Source organism: Neofelis nebulosa, chromosome 16, assembly GCF_028018385.1.
Source record: "Neofelis nebulosa isolate mNeoNeb1 chromosome 16, mNeoNeb1.pri, whole genome shotgun sequence".
Lineage (NCBI taxonomy): Eukaryota > Metazoa > Chordata > Mammalia > Carnivora > Felidae > Neofelis > Neofelis nebulosa.
The window spans coordinates 32,505,592-32,527,519 of NC_080797.1; the positions used below are offsets into that span (position 1 = coordinate 32,505,592).

Below are 21,928 nucleotides of genomic sequence, written 5' to 3' on the forward strand. Positions count from 1 at the left end.
CCGCTCGGGGGTAGGTAGCCCTGGCTTATCCCGTTTGCCAATTTCCACAGTGTAAACGCTCTCATCTTCTCCAATATTAAGCTACCAACATGAGGTCACTGAAGGCGGAGTAACAAACCACTGCCTGCCTCCATTCCCTCTCCTGCCTCCCCAGCCCCCCCACAAACCATCAGACTGGGTGGCAGCAATGACAGGTCCAAGCCAGGGAGGGCGGTGACAGCACCATGGCTGTGGCCCCCGTCAGGCTCCGATGGGGAAAGTTAAACTGCCTCTTCTCTGGGAACGTTCACCCCCAGCCCCTAGTCATCTCTGATCTCAGCCTCACATCTGAGTTCTTCGCAAGTATAACTTCAGGATCTCACAGGAATTTGGGGCCTGAGATCCACAGACACTCAGATGATTCACTAGCCACTTTCTCACTAGACATGACTGGACACCGTGAACTGTGCTGACTAAGGAAATAGAAACCGGAACATAATTTCCTGGCAAAATGATCAAAGGAGCTTCGAGCAGTGTCTCACCGATGCACACGAGTCACTTACTCTTCTACAGAACTGATGGGCAAATCGCTCCTTGAAGCCCAAAGGCTTTTTGCAGAGTCCTGCATGCAGGAGGACAGGGGCCTTGGGGCCGCACCTGGTTTGAATCCCAGCTCTTCTGTTATAGCAAAGTGACCTTGGGCAAGTCACTTCTCTCTGAGCCTCAGTTTGCTCATCGGTAAAAGAGGGTTGATGATAATAGTACCTACTCTATGGGATTAGACTGTAAGTGTCGTCAACTGGAGGGGGGCGGTGCAATTCTGCTTCCTTGGGGACATGTGGCAATGTCCGGAGACATTTTTTGTTGCCACAACTGGATGTAGGGGGGTGGTGAACAGAGGTGAACAGAGGTGCTCATTAACATCCTACGACGCGCATGAGAGCCCTCCATGACAAAAAAGTGATCCAACGCAACCCCAAACGTCAATAGCGCCAGGTTGAGAAAGCCCATGCCAGAGTGAATATTCAGGGAGGTCACCCCACGAGGCACTTAGAAGCGTCTGGTGCCGTTTTTGCAAGGTCTTAAAAAAACAGAAGTCGCGGGGCGCCTGGGTGGCGCAGTCGGTTAAGCGTCCGACTTCAGCCAGGTCACGATCTCGCGGTCCGTGAGTTCGAGCCCCGCGTCAGGCTCTGGGCTGATGGCTCGGAGCCTGGAGCCTGTTTCCGATTCTGTGTCTCCCTCTCTCTCTGCCCCTCCCCCGTTCATGCTCTGTCTCTCTCTGTCCCAAAAATAAAATAAAAAATGTTGAAAAAAAAAATTAAAAAAAAAAAAAAAAAACCAGAAGTCGCTATTCTTTTTGGAAGAGCACAGTTTACCCCTTTTCCAGACCTGAACCATTGGGGTAGGATGTGGAAATCCTTGAGTGCTGAGAACCTGGCTCCCTGCTCCAGGTGTGAGTCACCCTGTAAATGTCTATTTCTTTTACTGAAAGCAGAGCTGGGGCTGCCCAAGTGACTCAAGGCTAGAAGACTTTCCAGGTTGTTGTGACTTAACTGGCTGGGCTGGGAGGAAATAATTTTACCCTGAAGCTCTCCTCTCCTTCCAAGACATGTAGGCATCTCAAGACTCAGAGATTCCAAGGTGCTCACTTGGAGTGGGTATTGTGTTGTTCCTCATTTCACAGCCCCCCCGGACACAGCGGGGCTTGGAAAGGCCTGAGAAAGGTGGCCGAAACCACGAAGCCCTGCTTGTCCCAAATGCCCTCCTCACTGGTCTGTAACAGTTTGTTCCTCGCTGCAACCTGATGTGAATTTCCTTTATGGGAGTTGCAACTTGGGGTCAAGCCGTCACTTTCTCCCACTAACGTACACTAGGGTTAGTGGATAGATTCTAAGACAGATCATCTTGACGGGGTGGGTAGGTACATGCAGGGGACCCCAAACCAAAGAAGTGTCAAGGCGAGCTGGGCAAAGTATGTGGGCATTGGGTGTCTTATAGCAACGATGGCAAGCCAGGGAGCGTCTGCAGACTCTGGGCCCGTGCCCACGTCTTTCCTGAGAAGTGGTGTGCCCAGAGGCAAATAGGTGGTGGGAGAGGCAAGATACCAAGGTGTAAACCACCATCTGGCCAAGCTCTGCCTCTCCCAGAGTGACTGAAATGAAAAACCCTGGGGTTGGAAGGAATTTTAGGGGCCCCCAGCTTCTCTCTTGCCCGCCATCTCCCAAGCTGGCCAGTGGCAGAACCAATTATACCGCAGACGGCGTCCAGCTCCAAAGCATGGGCATTACTGAGACCACAACTTCAAATGCTTCAGGGGCGACAAGGATGACTGACATAAGCTAAGTGGCTGGGTGTAAGACAACACAGGCAGAGGCTGTGAGGAACTGCTCTAAGGCATTTAAATTTAAAAAAACAAAACAAAACAAAGCATTCCGCCAGCCAAACAAAACATATCTGTGGCCTGAGTGAGTGGGTGAGGCCCTTAGGTTGCGAGTTTTTGACCCCTGGCCTCGGGTAACCCCCAACAACACAGACCTCCAAAAATAGGCTTTGAGCTACCACAGACCGCCTGAAAACGACAGCTCCTGGGGTCTTTGTTCTAACACTTTCAGAGATGGCATGATCCTTGCTTCCCAAGACGATCTCAGATTGGGCCTTCCTAATCCCACCACTGGATCCAGTTACCAGACCTGCCTGCTGTGGACCACCGAAGGAGGTGGGGTGCCTGGATAGGGGTGTATCTTTTATTTTGCAAACTTTTTTTTTAAGTTTGTAATTTTTTATTACAAATAAAATACAAGCTCACGGTGGAAACACTGGAAAACACAGATAGGCAAAGGTTAGAAAAGAAAAAAAATACCCCTACCTCCCTAACCACTCCCCACTCCCCATTCAGAAAGAAGCACTGTTGACACCTTGGAGCATGTTCAGATTCCAGGTCCTTTTCTTGCACAGGTAACGTTCCAGTCTTCTCTCTGGCTCTGTAACCTGTAAACCCAGCGAGGAGATGCCTCGCGCAGCGCTCTCACCACGCTGCTCCCTGGCCGTAGAAAGGGGTTGCACCACTCCATCAACAAGCTCTCCTCAGGCCTGGATTTCAACACGTCCTGGATCCAGATCCAGGCCTGGATCTGACCCATGAAGGGCCTAGGCTCCCCAATCTTCTCAAGGTAAGGCATCAGAACCTGTCTTACTCGTCCTCAGGGAGTCTACAGCGCGGGGCACACAGTAAGTGCTCAATAAAAGTGTTTCTACTCCTCCCCGCTCCCCGCCCCCCCCCACCCCCCACCCACCACACCGAGGCTAATTGCAAAGAGGAAGCAGGACCAGATCCAGGAGCAAGAGCGCCTCGTCGTCTCCAAGGTAACCTTAGTCCGAGGCCTAGGGGGCCCACGCATGCGCACACTCGCCCTTCCTTCCCGTAATGTCCAGAAGCACGCAACCCGTAAAAAGACTGCCAGAAGCCCAGCGCGCATGTGCGGTTGCACCAACACCCCTGCCGCCTCCGCCTTCTGTCAATCTGTCCGCCTGGCAATCTCTGCTCTATAAACACTGTCCGGAAATAGTGCCCATTTCTGGAAACAAGGCCTTGTTAGCCAATCGTTGCTAGGGGGCCGTATGACGGGGCGAGACGTCTCATTGGTTAGACTGGAGGAATGGGCGGGGCCAAAGGCGGAGGTGCGGCCAAAGCAAGGAGGCGCGAAGCAGGACAAATCTGCAGCCGCCGGGGGAGGCGTGGCCCCGGGGGCGGCCTGGAAGGCGGTGGAGGGGGGGGAGGGGCCCGAGGCGGTGGCGGGGGGCGGGGCCCGAGGCCGGGGCGGGGCGACCGTGGTCCCGGAGCACAGCGGTCGGCGGCCGACGGCGGGAGACCGCGGGCGAGGGGAGCGCGACACTCGCTGGTTGGGGAGATCGGCGCTCAGCCGGTAAGTGACTGAACGGGATCCCGGGACTCCGAGCGGGGCGCCGAGGGAACGGCGGGGAAGAATCGCCCCACAGCCCGGGGTCGGGCCGCGACCTGGCCCGCCGCCCGGAATGGTGGGGGTCCGCGGCGCGGACGGTCGGATCCACTCGCGCGCGAGCCCCCGGCGGCCGGCCGCCGGCGCTCGCTTCGCGCCACGCTGCCAGGGCCAAGGTCGCACGCTGCGCTCGTCTCGCACCCCCGCAGGCCGCACGCTCGCCGAGAGCGCGCATAGGGGCGCCCTGCTTCCCCTTCCCCAACGCAACGCCCCCATTGCCCCCGCGCTCAGCCTCCCCTGCCGCCGAGCCCGCCCCTCCTACTCTTCTCCCTGGGTGCCCGCAGGGTGGGGGTTCGCCTCGGCTCGGGACGGAAGGTGGCGGATGCACAAGCGCCCCGGATCTGTGCGTCCTCTCACCTGCTGTGGCCGTGAAACCCTCGGCCTTCCCTTGGGAAGTTCTCGGGTCACACCCCGAAGCGGGGAGAAGGAGCGGAGCTTGCCCTTGGCACCCGGTGGGGCAATGCTGGCCACTCTCGGCATCCTTTCTCACCCTGACCCTTCTGTGATTCTTATGTCCGCTACGCTCAGGACTTTATCCGGGTCCGGTATAATGTTCCCATCTTGGAAGCCCACCAGGCACCAGGTAGAGAGAGGCCGCTTGTAGAGTGCAGTCTCACCTGCCCCGGAAGCCTCCTTGGTGCTGGGCAACTTCAGAAGTGCTTCCCTCCTAAATAGAGTTAAAACTGTTGCTTTCGGTCTTGAACGGTGTGCTGGGGAGGTAGTGTGGGGAGCAGAGGATAAGCAGAGAAAAGGTACAGAGATCAGTGGTAGAAGTGGCAGGATTATTTTTAACTGGAGGCGGTGAACACCAGTGGCTTGATTAAGGCGTCTAAGCCGACGAAGTTAAACGGTGAGAAATGGGGCCCGCTACAGAAGAGCAGTCTGAAGTTCATTCCAGGAAAAATGTTGAAAACCGCTTGACTAGAAACATAGTCTCTGAGAGATTAGAGGGAGATAGTATCTTAACATTAGTGATGTGTTTTTTACGTAGTGTCTTCATACCTGTAACCTCCATTTTCCTTCAGACATCTGCAGGAAGACATAGACGATATTGTCCTGTTTCATAGGTGAGGCACCTGGGGCGGGTGGGGGTGGGTGGGTAGTATACATTTTGCCTGATGCGTTCTAGCCAGGACTCAGGGTGAGAGGCCTGGGCCACTGGAGTCTTACCAGGGTTCTTTCCCCTGGACCAGGACCACGTTATGGGACTTGGTTGCAGGAAGAAGGGAGAGGTCTGGCGTGGTATTTATGCTCTTGCCGTGAGAGGACAGGTGCTTGGCTTGCTTACGATGTATTCGGATTTACTGTTGGTGTTTTTTAAGTGATGTCAAAGTCAGTTCCTTGGGTGTGGTGATGCCAGACCTCTCTCTGACACCTTTAAGACATCCTCCTTTATTTTGAAGGGTGTGGTGAACTTCTCAGAAGGTCTCAAAATAAAAGTAACTTTAGAAATACGTACCCAGGTGTATGTTCCAACACTGTTGTAAAATCAGACAGCAACAAGCTGCCAACCTTTAGATCATCTTCTGACTGTTTTCAGATTATAAGGAGCCGTTCTGAAGGGGGTTTTTTGCCCCTGGTATTGTCTGGTAGGGTTTGTGGGAGCGGCACCACAGACAGAGACCCTGCCAAATGAGCCTTCATCTATTAAACAAAAATGTCTGGTTGGCCGTTTCGCCTCAACAGATGGAGGTTTGGTTCCTCATTTTGGTTCTCCTGTTGAACACTGACTCCTTTGTGATCTGCTTGGAGTGTTTATATATCATTTAATGTTGAGAAGCAGGCTGGGCCCTGATTGGTTGTCCAACTCCGGGCAACTGTTGTGATCCTTTTGGTTCATGGTAACAGTTCATCCCGGCCAAGGTCTGGTGAGAGATCTGTAGAGATGGGAAAGACAAAGCTTCGTCCAGCATTGTTTTCTTTGTCGTTGGCACCCCCTTAAGAGGGCTCTATCACTTTGGCCCGTGAAGTCAGTTTTCATTTCCTATTTTTTTTCCTGTCTCCGTGGACAGCACACGAGCTTTTCGAACAGGTCTGCCTGCCTTGATGAAGAGCTGACAGATTCATACCAGTTGGCTTGACAGATGTTCTTTCCGGGAGGATAGTTAAGAAATCGTGGAAGCAGATTCAGTCCTACGTGAAAAGTATAAGTCAGCTTGATACTCTCACAGGCAGCTTGTTTGTACCAAAGGCTTCCATCATCTCAAAGCTGTTTTTTTTTTTTTCCTGGCAAAAGGTTAAAATGCAACTAAAATTCTGCTTTCGTGATTAATAAGTCACTACCGCAGTTGTGCCTGATGCTTCCTGTTTGCCCCATTTTAGTATTTCAGTTAAACTGGAAACATCTGAGCACAACGGGCACTTTTGATGGCACCGGTGTGAAATTGGCGGGAAGGGAGACCCTTCCATGGCAGCGGATTTGGGGAACTCGAAGGATAGGCCGGGCCCTCTGGCCTGTGCACGGCACGCCGCGACTCGACTCGGAGGGCAAGGAGTGGAGGCTGGGCCCTCTCAAGGGGGTGGAGCGAGCGTTAGCAGTGATGCACGTGTGAAGGCTTATGCATTTACTTGGTGGTGCTGACTGAAATGTTGAAAGCAGTAGATCAGAAATAGAAGGCTAAACATAGGGCAGCCTGGGTAGTAGAACATTGCAGTCGAGCGGAGTGAGACATCGACGTACGTCGGGCGGACGGTCGTTAGTTCGGGGCTTGTCTTCCACACCTGAGTGGCACTGCAGAGAAAAGCCATTTTCCCTTCGGTGGCCCGTGTGTCCTTCTTTGTGTTCTAGTTGAACGGAGCCTCCTCCCGGCTTGCTGTCTTAGGGCTTTTAATCGCTTGCTGTCTTAGGGCTTTTAAATCCCTTAAAATTATATGGCATGAAGAGTAATGGCACGTTGTAGCCATTTTTTTTGTACTTTTTTTATACTTCTACTTTGTCAAGAAAGGCAGGGCCGAAGATCAGGAAAGGGAAGCCTCCTAAGGAGAAATAGGGCACACAAGATTCTTCAGGAGAGCACCGTCATGCCCAGAAGCTAAACACACGTTTCTTAACATCTGTTTCACTGCTTTTTCTACTAACTTACTCATGAAAGGATAAGTTTCATGAGTAACTTTTTTTTCCCCCCCAAACATGCCAATTTTGAATGTGACTGCACCGGGGTAGCCGCTGTGTTTCTCTGTTTATGCTAAAATAGTAATGAGTGTCGTTGACAGCGATCGAGTGGCATCGGTTGTTCACAATTGCTTGTTACTAAAAGGCTGACAGAGGACTAGCACGTTCTCTGGACGAGTCTACTTGTCTTCATTTTGCAGATGGCAGAAATTAGGGCCGAGTGGTCAGGTGATTTGGCCCGAGCAGTAGAGCAAGTCTGGTGGTGTCTCCGGGGTCAAATGTGGGGGTTGGGGCTGTCATGTCAGACAGACCTGGGTCAGGTCCAGCTCTGCCACGGTCTGCCCGTGTGACTCAGGCAAATCACTTCACTTCTCCAAGCACTGGGTGCCTCATCTATACATGGGATCAGAAATACTTCACGGGGTTGTTTTGAGTAGAAAATGAGAGCACCTGTGCAAAGTGCTGAGCTCCGTGCCTGGCACGTAATAAGCCGCAGGACACAGTGGCTTAGCAGTAGTGGTAGCTGCCTTTTCTTCTGGAAGATGCTGTCAAGAAGGGTCAGACTGCCTGACAGGGCAGAGTCATTTTCTCAGTAGGACCTCCGGGGGATGTTTCTTCTGGGCAGAGGTTTTAGCTGTCACGTTCTCCCCATCTTATACTAGATACTGTCCTCACCACCCTCCAAAGGAGCCTACAGAGGCCCAGGCTCTGCCCGATCAGAGTGGGGGATCCTAGACCTAGGCCGGCCTCGGCCCTCCCAGGACTCTGAGCCAGAAGCAGGGCTGGGCCTTTCTTTCCAGGCCTCCCTTGTGTCCCCCATGTGGTGCAGCGGGTCCCCGCCTTAACTCTGGAGATGAAAAGTAGGAAAATGCCGTATAGAACATAAGTCAACAAGGACTTGTTCTTTGTTTGAGGGACTCAAAGGGAAATTTTGGTTCTGAAGAAAGAGGGCGCCTGGGTTGGGTCAGTCGGTTAAGCGTCCAACTCTTGGTTTCGGCTCATGATCCCACGGTTGGTGAGATCGAGCCCCGTGTCCGGCTCTGCACTGACATCTCGGAGCCTGCTTGGGATTCTCTCTCTCTCTCCCCCTCTCTGTCTCTGTCCCTCCCCGGTTCATGCTCTCTCTCCCTCTCGAAATAAATAAATATTTAAAGAATGAGAAGTCACCCAAGGGGGAAAAAAGTTTCACGTTACATTTTAAGTTCTTTTTTCCTCTTCTTGATACAAAACAAAAATATAGGCTCCCACCAGGCTGACGTTCCCTTTAAATAACATTTTGTTTTCTCTTGGGGAAGCTGCCTTCATGGCCAGAGTCATTTCTAAAGTGAACCTAGTTTTTAGAAAAAATAGATCACCGGATGTCAAGCCTCATGTGGAGCTCAGTTCAGATGAAAATGAAACCAGCAGGCCTGGAGTGGTAGCCCCACACTTGACTTCAGGCTGGAGGTGAGAGGCAGCATGTCTGGACCCGGCTCACTAACTGGTCGGCCCCACAGAGTGCATTTGATAGGTGCCTTAGTCATTTTCCAGGCAGCTTTGCTTAGGTGAGCAGAGCACTTTCTCCAGAAGGTGAGTCACCCGTGCAGGGGTGTAGGTGACAGGCGACTTATTCCCCGGCACAGTCGCAGAGGAAGTCTTGAGCAGACCTTGTCAGAGAAGCTCTCTGCCACGGGGCACCTGGCCGGCTCCGTCGGAAGAGCGTGCGACTCTCGATCTTGGGGTCATGAGTTCGAGCCCCTCGTTGGGTGTAGAGATTACTAAAAAAAAAAAGTATATATATATACGTATATATATATATATATATATATATATACGTATATACGTATATATATATATATATATATATATACGTATATACGTATATATATATATATATATATATATATATATATATATACTTTATAAAAGAAGAAGAGACAGCTCTCTGTCAGAAATCACTTTCATTTCAGCAGAAGGGCTTTGGAGGCAGGGGTTGGAGCCAAGGCCTGCCAACCGACAGATAGATGGATCCCCTGGCTGGGGCGGGGGGGGGGGAAGGGTTGCGGGGGGTCATGTGAGCAAGGCACAGAGCCCAGATCAGCAGTGTCACTGCACTCCTGAGTCCAGCCACCTTGAGGGTGGAAAATGGCCCACTTCCAGTGACAGTCAGCAAAGAAGCTGGAGGGGAGCTTTGGCTCCAGGGAGCTGGGAAACCCCTTGGCAAAGAGCAGAGAGATGCAAACCATACTTTGGTGTGAAAGACCTTTTGGGGAACCCTTTTCTACCTGCCTCTCTTTTTGCCACCTGAGTTGGAAGGCTCTAAAGAGCTGCGGTGTTCAAGAAGGCTAGATTCAACCCTGGACTTCAGAACACTGTCATTCCAAGCCCACCGCCACCTCAGTTGTCGACACTTCCGGGACCAGCGTTTGGGCCCAGAAAGAAGGAGCAGAGGAAAGTCCTGAGACACCCCTGCCAGCCAGTTTCTGGTTCCTGTGGCTTCTGTTCACCCTCTCAGCACTAAGGCCACGACCAGGGGTCCATCAAGACAAGGTTTGTTCAGACTCTCTGTTCTAGACCAGTGTGGTTGGTGTTCAGCCTGACTGCTGATCAGGGACATCTGTAGGCAATGTCCACGGTTAGCCTCAAAGTGGCCTTGACTTTATTGAAGCCTTTGGGGGAAACACTAGTATTACCTTGCAAGTGGTCGCAGACTCCACCTCAGCCCCATATGCACACCCCATCCATCCGAATAGCCAGCCCTCACTTCAGGCAGGCATGGCTAAGTGACCTTTAGGCCTCAACCACTGTGTCAAGAAAGAGCTATTAGAATTACAGCCTAGAAATGATCGTTATCATTTACATTCTCCCCTATTTTTCTTTATTTAAAAAAAAAATGATTTTTATTTTTATGTATTCATTTGGAGAAAGAGAGAGCAAGCAACCGGGGGCGGGGGGGGTGGGGCGCGCAGAGAGAGAACTCCAAGCAGGCTTCTCGCTGTCAGCACGGAGCCTGATGCGGAGCTCCAACCCGTGAACCGCGAGATCATGAGCTGAGCTGAAACCGAGAGTCAGATGCGTAACCGACAGAGCCATCCAGGCACCCCTCCCCTATTTTTCTTAAAGTTTATTTATTTATTTTTGACAGAGAGAAAGCACGCAAGCAGGGGAGGGGCGGAGAGAGAGAATCCCAAGCAGGCTCTGTACTGTCAGCTTAGAGCCCGATTCAGGGCTCCAGCTCACGAACTGGGAGATCATGACCTGATCCAAAACCAAGAGTCGGACACTTAACCGGCTGAGCCACCCAGGCGCCCTACATTCTCCCCCGTTTTACACAAGAGAAAACTGTGGCCCAAGGAAGCAGAGTTGCCTAAGGCCACGCGGCCAGTTAATGGCAGTATCTGAACTAAAGCCCAGGCTCTTTTCACTATGCGGTGCTCCGACCACGGAACAGAGGAACTGCTCCCGGGGTAGGAATTGTACTTTTTCACTAGTTCCTCCTTTATTCCCCCACCTTGGCCCCATGCCTCTCAGCCTTTCTGCAAGCTCTGCCAGACCTGGGAGGGGTGGAGCCAGAACGGCAGCTGCTGTGGGTCTAAGAAAAAGTCAACAGAAAGCTATTCATTTGATACTCTCTTATACCATGAAGTTTGTGTAACCAAAAGGAGGTCAAGGTTGATAAGAAAATACAAGTCTGGGCAGGGTTACCCGGAAGTCTCAAAGGTTGCTTGCACCTTTCAGGTACCTTCCTACCTCCCCAAGCAGTATCTTACCCAAAGTGGGTGTTCAGTTACTATTAATGACTGATTGCGAGGGGACAAAGCCATGGGGCACCAAGAAGCCCTTCTGTATCTTTCCGCCGTGAAGAAGAGACATGTCGCCCGTGGCATGCAGGTGGCCTGGAAAGCCAGAGCAGTCAGATGTCATTCCAGCTGGATGCCTCCAGCAACTCTGAGCAAAGAAGCTCTTCCTCATGGGCAGAGCATGATGTCGGATCGGGATGGTGGCCCCTGTAAGTGCAAAGAGCCGTTGTGTCTGCGATTAACCACCCACCTGATGCTCTCATTGATGTGTCCTTTTACTGGGCCAGAATTTGCCAGTACTCCTAGGTCTGCTGGTCAATACCAGGGATGACCTGGGGTGGGAGGGGTAGGAGGAAAGGGGGCCTTAGCCAGCCTCAGATGAGGATGTCATTACCAATTAAGATTAGAAATGGACTTCTTTGGCCCAAGAAGTGAGTTGGATGAACCAGGCTTCTCGAGCCCATGCTCAATAGTCCCAGCTGGTAGGTGCTGTACTCTGAGAGGCAGGAATAGCTTTACAGAGATAAATGTAAAAGGCGGAGATTTGTGTATGTACTACCTCCTAGCGAGCGTATGTGCACACATCGGAGCCCAGATGGATGTTGTCTAGTTCAGAAGGGTCACCGTCTCAAAGACTTGGAAATCATTGGGTCTCAAGGTCAGCATTTAGGAAAGGGGACAAGGGCGGCTCAGGACCCAGCTTGCATGACACCTCCTTGTACCCCCGTATAGTCAGAATACAGGCACCGTGCTGGGGCATCTGCGTGGCTCAGTCGGTTAAGCGTCCGACTTCAGCTCAGGTCACGATCTCACAGTTCATGGCTTCGAGCCCCTGCATCGGGCTCTGTGCTGACAGCTCGGAGCCTGGAGCCTGCTTCGGATTCTGTGTCTCCCTCTCTCTCTGCCCCTCCCTGCTCGCACTCTGTCTCTCTCTCTCTCTCTGTCAAAAATAAATAAACATTAAAAACTTTTAAAGAAAAAAAGAAAGAATATAAGCACCGTGCTGTGACCCCTGGTATAGGGAGCTGTCTCTGCCCCTTCCGGCTCACCGAATGAATGGCCGGTCTGGACACTCAGACACTAGGCTGGCCAGACTCTTGGAGCCGAGGCACCAGGTTATTCTTCAGGAGCACATCAGTCACCCTTTCGGTGAGTGCTTGCCAAGAATGTCACGGTTGTAGGCTCTGGCAGGTGCTAGAATATAGAAAGGAGGATAACTGACTGAGGTGCTGCCCTCGACGAGTTCACTGTGGTGGGGACGGGGCGGGAGGAGACAGACCTTGCAGGTGCTAAATAATGAACCATGACTGAGGAGGCTGGAGAGGAGCCAGGAAGACGTGGTGGCCCGGGGACCCTCCTTGTCCTGCGGGGCCCGGTACGGTCACACACACAGCTCCTCCGAGGCAAGGAGCGCCACCTCCCATCCTGCAGGTGTCCAGATGGGAACACCCTCAGCATTTCTCATCTTGGGCTCTTGTACCACTTGTCAGCCTGGAAAAGGAGCTTGAGAACAATCTGGAAACCTCAGCACTCTGGGAGAAAGGAGCATAGTTGCAGAGGCGTATGGCAGTCAGGAGAAATGTGTGCTTGCACATGCCTCAGAGCAGAAGCAGAACACAGGGAGCCAGCCATTAAAGACGTGGCTGACTTACCCCAGCCTTCCAGGCTGGAATAGAGAAGGCGGTGACACAGTGACCGAGCCCATGTGCTTGGTGCCACTCCGACACAGGCTCGTAGGCAGATGATTCAAAGCCTGACCCATGACAGTGCTTCTTAATAACCAAGTTCAGCATTCCAGAAGAGCCTTTCCAGGGTTACGACGGTGAAAGCCTCGTGAGAGCAAGGACCTTGTCTGTCTTGGTCACCATGGCATCTTTCGGCCAGCACGGCACCTGGAGAATGGGAACCACTGGCTAAGTATTTGTGGTCAAGTGAAAGTACAAGAATAGCATCCATATTCCTCCTTCTAGGCCCTGACGGCCTGAGAGAGCCACAGGCTAGTCACGGTTTCCCCTCCTTTACCAAGGATTACTCTGAGAGCCTCTGGAATATTCCCCGTTATCCCACAGGTCCCAAGCCTTTCTTCTCTTCCCAGAGGAGGGCAAGAATGCGACTGTATTATAAAGGGCTGTATTATACAGGGACGTGTCAAAGTCACCTTTGCTGCTCACGTCCTCAAGTCGTCACTCAGGCCAGTCGGCCAAAGGGTATGGTATGGCAGCATCTGAAATGAAGCCATGGGCAGGGTTCCACTGCCACGGTGCTTCCTTCCATTAACCCCTGCACATTGGAAGTCTTCTGTGGAAAGCCGAGTTGTTTGGGTTTCTTGTTTATTCTAAGGTTCCTCAAACTAGTTCCTCAATTTCAAAACCAGTCACCAGTGACTACAACGAACTTGGAGCCTCCTCCCTTACAGGGAGGCTGAGCCTGTCTTTCTCCATCTGCTCTGAATTACAGGTAGACCCTGCTCGAAGCCAGTGCCACTTGGGAAGACCAGAGACAAACCCAGAGAGGAGGGGAATAAGTGGTTGTATTTCAGTGGGATTAACCGTAGCCCAGGGAACTGCTCCCTTGCTCAGAATCCAATTCAAAAGGTTAAACAAGGAGAGCTGTTTTTCACAACCAAATGTTGCTTGTAATGATGACCTCAAGGCTTGGCAAGATCCAGAAGTGCATTTTGACTCATCAAAAGAAAGCTGATTGTGTTTGGCATGATTCTGGTGTCGGGGGCAGTTTATGGCACTGTAATCTTTGGAAATTGATCATTACCGAATGGTATCCCCTGCAGGCCCCCTTAATCAAAATGTTTAAATACACAAAATACCCCCACAGAACACACTTGAAATTTTTTTTACACAACATACATTAAAAATTCCTTGCCAGTTTAGTGTAGAAAATGAGGCATGCGTGTGGTTGGGGTTTTTTTTTTTTTTTTTTCCCCTTCAATACTACTCCCCTCCCCCAACGTTCTCCTGCATACCAATTCCATAATTGTCTTTGTGGGTCATTGAGGCCCCAGTGACCTCTTCAATCTGCCATTGGCTCTCCTCCTGCAAAGGATTCAAAAGTTGAATTGCAAATGCCATTGTAACACTTCTTTTAAAGTGTCTACAATGCTCTTTATCAGGGGCCCGGAGGACAAGGTACTGGCCATGTTTATGAAGACGGTAGCTGTTAAAAAAAAAAAAAAAAACACAACCTAGGGGCGCCTGGGTGGCTCATTGGGTTAAGTGATCCACTCTTGATTTTTTGGCTCAGGTCAGGGCCCCTCCCTGGGGTTGGCTTGAGGTTCTCTTTCCTGCTCCCTCTGTCCCCGACCCCCCCTTCAACAACAACCACAAAAATAACCAAACAACCAAACCAATAACAACAACCAAAGCGAAATAGCCTGGAGCCAGGTTTTCTCAAATGAATGGCTGGAGCACCTGGGTGGCTCAGTCGCTTGATTTTGGCTCAGGTCACGATCTCACGGTTTGTGGGTTCGAGCCCCGCGTCTGGCTCTGTGCTGAGCGCAGAGCCTGCTTGAGATTCTCTCCCTCTCTCTGTCTCTCTCTTTCTCTCTCTTTGTCTCTCTTTCAATAAATAAACATTTAAAAACATAAAGTGGATAGCAGATTTGAACTTTGTCATAGAATGGGTCCTTGTGACGGGCCCAGGTATGTATTAGCTGATACCTGCGCTGGGCGTGGGTGGGCTAGGGAACGAACACAAGCCTGCCACATATCTTGCTCCCCCATCACCGTTTCAAGTGTCTTCTTTCCAGAACGTCAGCCAACTGCGTTTATGCTCCCTAATTGAGATGCTTCCTCCTGGGTCAGTCCCTGGGTTTCTCACTAACAGACCTTTGGCTTGTGGCTGCTTCTGTGTGTGGGGGGTGGGGGGCGGGGGGGGGGGGTCTCAATTCTTTTTTTTTTTTTTACTGTTTATTTATTTTTGAGATAGAGAGAGACAGAGCATGAACAGGGGAGGGTCAGAGAGAGAGGGAGACACAGAATCTGAAGCAGGCTCCAGGCTCTGAGCTGTCAGCACAGAGCCCGACGCGAGGCTCGAACTCACGGACCGTGAGATCGTGACCTGAGCCGAAGTCGGCCGCTTAACTGACTGAGCCACCCAGGCGCCCCCCAATTCTTAAAGCTTAGATCATTTGAAAATAGGGCATCATGGTTAAGAGTATGTACTTTTTGACATAAGAGTCCTGTGGACAAATCCTGCCTCTGCCACTTCCTTGCAGAGTAGCCTTACACTGATCTCTTGACCCCCTGAGCCTCAGTGTCTTCCCCCACATAAAGGGGACAATATTAGCGCCTTGTTCACAGCATTACTGTGAGGGCCCAAGAAATAGTACGTGCGTTACCTGATAGGTAGCATGTAATAATAGCTGCCGTTATTATTTTTATTATTATTGACAACCGGCGTGTAATTAATGTGTATACACATAGCAGCAGCTTGTTGAAAACACTTGAAGATGTCCACAGGATGGCTAATTTCAGCGTGAGCTGCCCAGGAATTCTAGGTCCCGGGTTCATTACGCACCGCCCACAGCTCGTTCCTTAGTGCATCCAGAGCTGAGGCACGGCCAGCAGAGAAAAAAGCTGGAAGGCACGTTTCGAATGCACTTCAAAGAACTTCCCCCTGGTAGGTTGGCCTTTCCTGGCTGACTGCTTCTGCCGTGTGGTCTCAGGATTCTCCCCTCCTATTCTGACAGCATCTGTTCCAGACCTTCCTCCTGATACTAAGGCTGCTGGCTAGAGGCTTTGCAAGGTAGATTTCAGCGCTGCAGAGGCAAGGACTTTCAGACAACTGGTACTTCCAGGCCCAGAAGGGCCTGCTCATCTTGGGACAGCTTCCTTGTGACTGGAGACTTTGCTCACGTTTATAGAGCACCCGCTTATTCCAGACACAGTATTGGGCATTTAGAGATTGCTTCTTGCGTTTAATTGGCCTGTAAAATCCTGTTGTTTTAGTTTGAGCATCCCTGTTTTACAGATGAGACATCCGAGTCTCAGAGTAAGTGATCTGCACCTGGTCACACACCAGAGTGGTAGAGGCTCCAGTTCAAACTCGGATCTTTTGACTCTAAGGCCATCCTGTGAATTTAGCTGAAATGGCCGTCCTCAGGATTATTAAGTGATACCTTGGAATAAATGACCTCCAAAGGCCCTCTGATCCCAAGATCGTTGTGTGATTGCTTTATCATTTATTTATCCAGCCATCCATTCTCACCAACTAGATTATAAGCACCTTGAAGGCAAGGATAGCATCTTTCTAGTAAATAGCTGATATAACGTTTGGGAACCCACCTGTCCCGGACTGACCGATGCTGCCTACTTTTCTGACACGTAGAAATGAGAAAAGAGCAAGTCCACGATGAAAAGGGTCACCCAGAAATTCCAGCCCCAGATATTTACCACCCAGAATTAACCTATACAAGTGCACAAAGAAGTAAATAAACGGTTGCAGGGGAGTGGTTTTGTTTTTCGGTTTTTGGCGGTATTACTTACAAGAGTGAAAAGTTGGGAACGATGTGCAAGTCCATCCATAGAGGAATAGATGAAGAAATGGTGGTATATTTATACCATAGAATCTTATGGAGCCGTTAAAAAAAATGAGAGAGGGGCGCCTGGGTGGCTCAGTCGGTTGAGCGTCCGACTTCAGCTCAGGTCATGATCTCACAGCTCGTGAGTTCGAGCCCCACGTCGGGCTCTGTGCTGACAGCTCAGAAGCCTGGAGTCTGCTTCAGATTCTGTGCCTCCCTCTCTCTCTGCCCCAACCCACTTGCATTCTGTCTGTCTCTCTCAAAAGTAAACATCAAAAAAAATTGTTTTTTAAATGAGAGAGATCTAACATACACTGAAATGTAACAGTATCCATAATCTATTGTTAAGTGAAAGATGTGACTTGTACAATATTATGTATGTAGGGGCGCCTGGGTGGCTCAGTCAGTCAAGCATCCGACTTTGGGTCAGGTCATAATCTCACAGTTGTGGGTTCGAGCCCCACATCAGGCTCTGTGCTGACAGCTCAGAGCCTGGACCCTGGTTTGGATTCTGTCTCCCTCTCTCTCTTCCCCTCCCCCAGCTCACGCTCTGTCTCTCAAAAATTAATAAACGTTAAAAAAAAATTAGAATATTGTGTATGTATAAGCCTGTGTTTCTTTTAAAACCAGTCCCAAACTCTATGTTTGTACATGAATGCTAATGGACCTAGAAGGATTTATACCAAATTTAAGGGTTTCTTACATTGTAGGGAGGAGGGAATGGGGTAAAGCTTGCTTTCTTGCTTTCTTCCTTTCTTTCTCTATATACTTTGTATGGTTGAAATTTTCACAGTGAACAAGTATTACTTTTGTATTTGAAAACAAAATATAGATGAAAAAGAAAAAGAAAAAGAAACCGGGTCAGATATTACATCAGAAAGGTAGGAGAGATTAGCCAGAACAACTTGCCTTCTTTGGGTTTCCCAGACTGAGCCCACCCCTCAGGTCCCACCCTTGACGTAAGCAGGAAAGGAGGGGCTGGTGGCTTTCTGTCTGGTCCAGGGCCGCTGTCTGTCCCATTGTCTGTGGGGCCACTTGTGGGCACAAGTGTTTCTTCCATCCAGCACTAACACAGCCTCAGCTACTGCAACGCTTGTCTCCCATGACTATAAATAAAAGCAGGGAAGCAGGGGTCATCAGAGCTGAGGACGGCTGACAGGGCCACCTTCTACTGCTTGAGTCATAACTGATAAAACCCACAGTCCCCAGCGGGAAACAAGAAAGAGAGAATGAAAACCAAAACCAGAAGGACGGGCTTGCCGTCTCCAGCCTTCTGTGTTAGTAGCCGTGCTCCCAGAACTCACTGACCGACCACCGAGATTCTGGTGAGGTTTCCACTGGGGGCAGGAGGCGGCCATCACGTATTTATGAAGTCCCCCTCACAAACATGGGCCAGAATGCCTCTTAAATTCTTATCCCATACCAAGAGACCCTTTTCTAGTCATAGCTTGTTTTTGTTATACAAAGTAATACTCCCCAGAGGACATCTCTGGTGGGACATACAAGAAACCACTAACTGGGATCCCCTCAGAGGGATGGGGGAAGGGTCAGAAGGACTTACACTTTTCACTGTATATCTTTTCTGTTTTTTTGTTTTTTTTTTTTTAATGACTTGGAAACATCTGTTAAGAAATGAAAACAGAGGGGCGCCTGCTGGCTCCGTCGGTTAAGCGTCCAACTCTTGGTTTCAGCTCAGGTCATGGTCTCACAGTTTGTGAGTTCAATCCCCTGCTTGGGGTCTCTCTCTGTCTCTCTCTCTCTCTCTCTGTCCCTCCCCCACTCACTCTCTCTGTCTCTCTTGAAATAAATAAATCAACTTAAAAATTTTTTTTAATTAAAAAAAATGAAAACAGAAAAGTAATACATGATTGTTGAAAAAAAGTGGAAAAATTAAAAAAGTTTAAAAAAAATCAAAACACCACTAAACCCCAAGAGAGAGCTGTTGCCGCGTGTCTATGCTAAGTGTCTGCATTTTCATAAAGGTTGATGTAATACGCGGACGGACACATGCTAGGCAGGGTCATACTTTAGATATAATTCTGAATCCTTTCTCTGTTACTTCTGTGTTCCATTGGCATTGTTCCATATAGTTAAAAACTATTTGTAAACATTATTAATGGCTGTGCCATCATTTATTTAATAATTATCCTCCCCCTGTCATTAGACCCTTTTGTTCCAGTTTTATCATAAAACACCCTGAGCATCTCTGATTTTCCATATTTCTGTTTGCTCCATACCTAGACACAATTCTCTGAGTTGTGCGCACGAGAAATGGCTGTCTTCTCTTGGTGTAAGGGTTTCTCATTTCCAGAGTGTTTCATCTGCATTATTTCGTTTGATGAGTAAAGAGTGTGAGAGTGTGGGGCGCCTGCCTGGGTGGCTCCGTGGGTTAATCATCCAACTCCTGATTTCTGCCCAGGTCATGATCTCACAGTTTCGTGGGTTCGAGCCCCGCATCAGGCCCACGCCAAGCCTGCTTGGGATTTTCCCTCTCTCCCTCTCTCTCTCTGCCCCTGCCCTGCTTGCACTGTCTCCGTCTCTCTCAAAATAAATAAACTTAAAAAAAAAAAAGAAGAAGAAGGTGAGGGTGTGATTAAGGGCCAGGGAGATGGTGAGGAGAGCCGGTGCCATAAGCAGTCGGAAATGGAGATCATTAGTGCGATAAAACCGTTGGGAGGGACTTCCTGGAGGCCTAAGTCGCGAGCTTGGTCCGTGAAGGAAAAGCAGGATGTCCAGGGTGACCCACACAAGGACATAATACACACAGGGACCTGTCAATTTGAGTCCCATGCAAGTGGGGTGTGGAGAGACCAGACTGGCCAGAGCCAAACCCTGTGTTTTTAGGGAGATAGTGGTCGGACAGATTATGGACCACAGAATTGATACTGGGCCCAGAAGCAGTGCCCAGCCAACGGATATCTCTGAACCTGAGGTTATGTTAAGGATGTGATGTTTTGAGATTAGCTTGGGATGGGAGGAGGTCTGGGAGAAGCTGGAAGTGAGCAGACACGAGGTGGTTGCCTCGACCACCTGAAGGGGCCCTCGGACCGCAGTGTTTCTGCACGTGCGGGGCCAGCCGGCGTCGGCGGCCGTGTAGTGGCAGTCGGGGGACAGTCGGAAATTTCATTCCATACATTGTGTTTACCCCGGCAGTTTGACCCGTGGCCTTGGCGAGACCAAGGTTTTGCGGGCATGTCAGGTTTTTATTTTACAATTGATCAGTGAGATTTTAATGATTGATGTGCGTTCACATTTCCTGTCCTCCTTAATGGGAGACGCTTAGGCGGAAACTGCCCTCCTGGGAAGCAGGCCTCAAGCTGGCGCGTGAGGCCGGTTTGGAGATTCCTCCGGGTGAGTCTCAACTCAGAGTGCTCCTTCCTCCTTCCTCAGATGTGTCTCTAGGTCCCAGAGCTGGCTCAGCGTCTCCGCCTGAGGGAGGGAGTTAAGACAGCCTCTCCCAGGCCTGCGGCTTTAAATGCTGTCAGCCCTGGCGGGAGATAGGGTGCTGGGAGGTGGGGTGGGGGTTCTGTCCTGAGGGGGCAGTTCACATTTAAACACCCACGTCCACCCCCCCTCCCCACCCCCACCCCCGTCTGCCCCTACCCCTACCCTGTGGGTTCTTCCATCTTCTGGAACTCTGCCTCTGAATTCTACCCCTCTGGCTAAGAATTAGCCCCTGCAGTTGCATCGGGACCAAACACGTTTCCGTGATCTGGTACCCAGACCCCATCTGCAGACTCCTCTCTTGGGGCTCCCGGGCCTCAGCTTTGCCCACCAGCAACTTTGAGCTGTTTGCGGCTCCTTCTAGACTCACCTCAACTTTTGCCATTCCCTCCACCTGCAATACCTTCTCCTTTTCCTTGGGCAACTATTGCTCGCCCCTTGAGATGTAGCCCGAGGGCTTTAGGAAGCCCCTCCTGACACACACCAGGCTGGGCCAGGTGCCCCTCCGCGTGTCCCCATTACATGTGCTGTGTGTCTGTGTGGCTCATTGCGTGACCATATTGTATTGGAATTTTCTTTCTTTTTTTAATTTTTTAAAATGTTTTTATTTATTTTTGAGAGAGAAAGAGAATAAGAGTGCGAGCAGGTGAGGAGCAGAGGGAGAGGGAGACACAGACTCCGAAGCAGGCTCCAAGCTCCGAGCTGTCAGCACAGAGCCCGACGTGGGGCTCGAACCCCTGAACCGTGAGATCATGACCTGTGCCACTGACTGAGCCACCCAGGCGCCCCTAAACATTTTTTTTTTTAATTCCATTGTTAATTTAATTGAGCCACGTGTCCTACGGATTCCTGCATCTTCCATTGTTTCTTGTATCTCTACGTTTCTGCTTGCCAAAGCACATCCCTCGGGGACTATTTCAGTGAAGGTAGCGCCGTCTTTCCTGGAATTCTTGTTTCCATGTGTATGTATTTATGTGGGGGTTTTGTTGTGGTTGTTTTAAGAAAATGAAATGGCCTGTTACAACTAATCCGGTTGAAAGTCCTGACATCCCGGTGGTGTAACTCGACTAGAACTCTGTCCAGCGTATTGCTGATTCCGCCTTTACCGGAGATCCCTCATTTTTGGCTCTTGTGCTTCCTGCCTACCCAGGCTAAGAAATTATTGTGAACAGTGGGCCAACCCTGTGAGTAAAATAGAAGGAGTAATACACACATGGGTAAAATCCTGCTCAGTTCCTTGATATTCCAGGTACTTCTGTCAACAAGTTTTTTTTTTTTTTTTTTATGTTTATTTATTTATTTTTGAGAGAGAGAGAGAGAGAGAGAGAGAGCAGAGGCGGGGTAGAGAGAGGGGGAAAGAGAGAATCCCAAGCAGACTCCTTGATGTCAGCATGGAGCTGGACACGGGGCTCGATCTCAAGAACCATGAGAGGGGCGCCTGGGTGGCTCAGTTGGTTAAGCGTCCGACTTCGGCTCAGGTCATGATCTCACGGTCTGTAAGTTCGAGCCCCGTGTCGGGCTCTGAGCCTGGAGCCTGCTTCGGATTCTGTGTTTCCCTCTCTCTCTGCCCCTCCCCTACTCACACTCTGTCTGTCTGTCGGTCTCTCTCTCTCTCTCTCAAAAATAAATAAACATTTAAAAAAAATTTTTTTTTAAGAACTGTGAGATGGTGACCTGGGCTGAAATCAGGAGTCAGATGCTTAAACAACTGAGCCACCCAGGCAGTGGCTCAGCTTTTGTTCTAGAATGGAACTGGGAATACTTAGGTCCTAGGGGAAGGGGGCAGAAAGCTTGAGCCCTAACCCCATGGTAGATACTCTAGTTGTGTAAATTGGGCCTCATTTGTTTCCACAGGCAGCTTATCTCTTAGAGCCTTAACTTCTTCGTCTATAAAATGGGAATAATGTCACCAACGTTGCAAGGTTCCTGTGAGGTTCCTCAGTAAAGGAGACAAAGCACATAGTACAGGCCCTGGCATTTAGGGGACACTCACTGAACGCTTGTGGGGTGAATGCAGGTGCTTCATTGAGGGGATCGGTTATAAAGGATGGGTGAGGGCCAG

General features: G+C 50.3%; 1 protein-coding gene across 1 annotated transcript in view; it reads left to right on the forward strand.

Moving 5' to 3' along the window:
• Window positions 1-3,783: 3,783 nt before the first annotated feature.
• MAP3K14 (mitogen-activated protein kinase kinase kinase 14) overlaps window positions 3,784-21,928 on the forward strand; it is a 44,419-nt gene continuing 26,274 nt past the window's right edge. The window contains exon 1 of the mRNA XM_058704481.1: window positions 3,784-3,902. The gene's annotated coding sequence lies outside the window, so the exon portion shown is untranslated. The remainder of the gene's footprint in view (window positions 3,903-21,928) is intronic.